At 40.4% G+C, this 4,416-nt stretch overlaps 1 long non-coding RNA gene across 3 annotated transcripts; it reads right to left on the bottom strand.

Moving 5' to 3' along the window:
- Positions 1-248: 248 nt before the first annotated feature.
- Positions 249-2,795, bottom strand: LOC115586114 (uncharacterized). Of its 3 annotated transcripts, none has more exons than XR_003984815.1 (4): positions 2,720-2,795; positions 2,185-2,596; positions 1,259-1,507; positions 249-1,042 (listed from the first exon to the last, which is right to left on the bottom strand). It is a non-coding gene; the product is annotated as an uncharacterized LOC115586114 (long non-coding RNA). The 3 variants fall into 3 exon arrangements; XR_003984816.1 differs by having other exon boundaries at positions 1,259-1,363; positions 1,448-1,507; positions 2,185-2,773; XR_003984814.1 differs by having other exon boundaries at positions 2,185-2,773.
- Between the last annotated feature and the right edge of the window lie 1,621 nt (positions 2,796-4,416).

Here is a 4,416-nt window from a genome sequence, read left to right on the forward strand (position 1 = left end):
TACATTAGAAAGCAGTGGAGAGCGAGTGAAGCAGAGTTTAGAGGAGAAGAAGGGAGGAAGAGGAGAGGAAGACAGGAGTGGAGAGTGAATGAGGAGGAGTTTAGAGGAGAAGAAGGAAGGATGAGGAGAGGAAGACAGGAGTGGAGAGTGAGTGAGGAGGAGTTAAGAGGAGAGGAAAACAGGAGTGGAGAGTGAGTGAGGAGGAGTTTAGAGAAGAAGAAGGGAGGAAGAGGAGAGGAAGACAGGAGTGGAGAGTGAGTGAGGAGGAGTTTAGAGGATAAGAAGGGAGGAAGACAGGAGTGGAGAGTGAGTGAGGAGGAGTTTAGAGGATAAGAAGGGAGGAAGACAGGAGTGGAGAGTGAAGGAGAGGAGAACAGAAGGAGAGAGAAAAACATTTAATGAGTTAAGAGACAGTGGTAAGAGTATACTGTATCACACAACTATACACTATGCTACAAATCTCACAGTTACACTCTTGTAAATCCACAGATGTTCTCTGTGGTGGCTATGATTTGTATTGTTTTTTGTGCTTGTTGTTTGGCACTTGTTGATTCATTAGAAGCAGTTAAATATGCTTGTGTTTGTTTTATGATAAACATTTAGTAACATGCATTCGACAATATGTAGTGTATTAGCACGGGAACAGTACATCTATATCTATTACAGTATTTTTTGTTGGTGTCAGAATTCACTAGCACCTCCTATAAACAATCAGAGCCCCTCATTGCCCCCCCAATAATAATTTTCTGGTGCCGCCGCTGCCTTGATGGCAAAACGCTTCCAACCGCATGGGCGTTGATACTCCTCTTCACCTCTGTAATAAGTCACAGTCTCTTTCAACGCTGGGAAATCATAGTTGAATCCAGGTTGAAAGAATTCATCTTCGTCAATGATTAAATCACTTGTGGCATGGTCTGGTGAATATGTGGCATGGTCTCGTGGAGGTGTGGCAATGACTGGTGACGGTGCCGCAAGGCCTTCTGATAGTGCATCACCTTCCAGATGTCTTCGGAGGCGGACAAAGTTTTTTCTTGACACCTCGCTGCAGTGTAAGGGAGGGAGATGCAATTTAAAAACACATCAGTGCTTGCAGTCATTCAGATGTGAATTATTTCTGGCACAACACATTCTGCAAATAAGAAACAATATTCATAAACTCTCTTATGACTGTTGTAGAATAAAACTTTAGTGTTTGCAATTTTCAGAAACATCTTCTCAGGATAGACAGTAACAAAAAAGTCCCATCTCCAATAATTACCAGGTTTCATCTGCATCCAAGACTGAAGAGATGAAATTTCTGACGAACAGCTGCTGTCGTGGGGGTCCTCCAACAATGCCAGCACTGGCAGCACCATCCTGGGCTCTAACATTATTGAATAGATGTAACATTGGCATTGCAAAGCGCTGATAAACCAGCGAGTGCAACATCCTTATCGATCATCTTTACCGGGGCTGTGCAGAGACCTTCAGAAGGGCAGGTGCTCAAAGTTAAAAGGGGCTCGTGGACCTGGAGATGAAACAATGAATCGATCAGTCGACCAAAAGAGAATTTATTGACAATTTGTTTGATAATAGATTTTTCAGACAAAAATATAAAACATTTTCTGTGCCCCAGCTTCATTTCTTTTTGTTTGTTTCTTTTGTTTCAACCCCCCTCTCTTCACGATAAAAACAAGAAATTATGATAAACATAAAACACTTTTAAAAAATACACAGTTAAATCTGTGTAATTTGCAAAGTCAACTATTGATGACAATGATCTAGATCATTGTGTCATCAATAGTTCACTTTGCAAAGCAGCTTTAGATTAAAATTCTAGATTTAGCAAAAGTAGTTTGATAATGCATGCTTTTAAATTCTTGAAAATATATGGCCTATTTTTATCAAATATAATTCTTCTACTGATAGAGTAATTAAAAGGGAACTTTATGGAACACATTCGTTCGTTTCCAAACTATTAAAACAACCAGAGAACTACTTCCTATAATTTATCAAAACAATATTACAGAACTCAGTGTTTCCCACAGGATTTCCTGAGACAATGGGGGGTGGACCTCAAAAAATGTTTTGGGCTCTGCTGCCACTCAGTCACACTGCAATCTAAGAAGATACACTCGAGGAAATTAAGCGTTCACAGAACAGAAATTGTATTTGAACTTTTTTGGTGATGTGAGGATACTTCACCTGAAGTCCATCTTGTCGTCAAACATAAAGAGTTTGGCCTGCAGTAATGATTTTATTGTAAGATCCTACAGGCTGGACACACTGGATGCATGAGATGCGCTTCTCACGTACGCCAGGCGTGGCTGCTGCGCTGCGTCATCCAGAGATCCGAAGTCTCGCCTTTTTCTACTGCGACACGCATGCGCTTATCTGCAAAGATCGACCTGAAAACGATCTGCGGACAGTCATTCGGACATCATACCAGTTACCATACCATACTGTACCATACCGTTTGAATACAGTTTTAATGGCTGCATGTGTAGAATATGTCACAGACATGAAGACAACACACACACAACAGCAAGTTTCTTTCCTGTGCGCTCTTTCAATTTCGGTTTCTCTCACTCTGGTTCCCTCTGCGGCCTTCTCTCATCTTTCAGCGGGTTAAAGAAAATCATATTTATCGATAATTATCAAAGTTTAAATTAAATTAGATATTAACTGTTTACCATTACAAATTCAAATGTAGGAAATTCGATTTAAGATTTTTAAGGACCTGCAGGCAGGTTGTTTTCTCTCCACTGACTGGACACACTGGATGCATGAGATTCGCTTCTCACGTGTGTTCAGGCGTGGCTGCTGCACTGCGTCATCTAGAGATCAGAAGTCTCGCCTATTGCTACTGCGACACGCACGCGCTTCTCGGAAGATCGACCCGAAAACGATCTGATGACAGTCATTTGGACATCATACCAGCGTTTGACTACAGTTTTAATGTCTGCATGTGTAGAATATGTCACGGACATGAAGACAGCACACACAAACTTTCAGCAGGGTTAAGGAAAATCATATTTATCGATAATTATCAAAGTTAAAAGATATGGACCACGTAATGAAGTGACTGAGTTGTTGCATCACGAGGAGAAACTAACAAACTCTGTGAAACGGCTCCAGCTAATTCTAAATCATCTGTGCCTTCTCGTAAATGAATGCAGTGAATACAAAGCTAGATTTCTTCCTCCAGCAGCCACTGCCAAAGTTTTTATAAAGTTTGAGTAAAGTAATTTTGACAGAGCATGGCCCTGCCACTAGTGTTAGTCTGATACTGGTACTTAAAGAGATAATGAAATCAACCGTTTGCATATTGATGCTTCTACCCGCTCCACCCTTCCCGCTGGTGCTGCATCAGGGGGGTTCTCCTACAACACCACAAAGAAACATGTATGTACGTGGCTATTCATAGTGACCGCACCATCAGCTAATCACATGTTTCAATAAACCATCATCAGTCAAATCTCGTTATCATTTAAGATTCTAATTATAGCTCAAAGTATTAGTAATAATATGGTGTGATGGGGAAACCAGTGTTTACTTATGTCCATTAGGTTTTTGGTTCTTGAACACACCCTTGTGTTCAGGCCAACCCCTCCCAACTCCTCTGCCCAGCTCCTTCCTGATTAATCTGAGGGCATTTAAGGCACTTGTGACCTCATGGCTGTCTCTGAGCTCTGAGCTCTTGACTCTGAGCTCTCCTCTCCCGCCTGGTTGTATTGGTGTCTGCATCTAAGTGGATGAATGAATGAAGCTATGTTGTAAACTGCTGATACATGATGTGCGCATGAAGTGGTACTAACAAACCTGAATTCTTGCTCTTTTATAGTTCACCTCCAGTGTTGTGGGTGCAAAATGTTAAACTGGGTTAGCCTGTACACCTTTTTATTAAAGTATGTAATTTGAACTGTAAGCAGGATATAATTGAAATGCCAATTAAATTTTTTTTTATTATTATTAACTCACCCTTCTTGAATTTATAGGTCATTGTCAGCTGCTGTTTTGCCTTGATTCTAGTTTTGCCTTTTATTGATTTGCTTTTGTTGCACTTTCCTTATGATTAGCCTGTTGTTTTGTAGTAATATTTTCTTTTGCCTCTTTTTCCTTTTTAGTGGCGTTAGTCGGCTTATAGTGGAGGCTAGGCACATTAGGTAGGCTGCCTCCCTTTAGCTGGCTTCTGTCTTTTTGTTGGTAATTTTGGAATAAGTGTTCAAAAAGAAACCATTTTACTGTTTTTATAAAAGAATCCCATAATAAAATTGTTATATTTTCATATTTTGATTCATTTTCCCTGTGTTACTAACCCCCTTTTTCACAGATGCTTCCATTTACTAATTATCTCAGGTTGGAGTCTCTTTTGAGACTGTGGTGGAGAGGAGAACACTGAATAAACTGTTATCCATCATGGACAATGATCAGCAC

Source organism: Sparus aurata, chromosome 8, assembly GCF_900880675.1.
Source record: "Sparus aurata chromosome 8, fSpaAur1.1, whole genome shotgun sequence".
In the NCBI taxonomy this organism is placed as follows: Eukaryota; Metazoa; Chordata; class Actinopteri; order Spariformes; family Sparidae; genus Sparus; species Sparus aurata.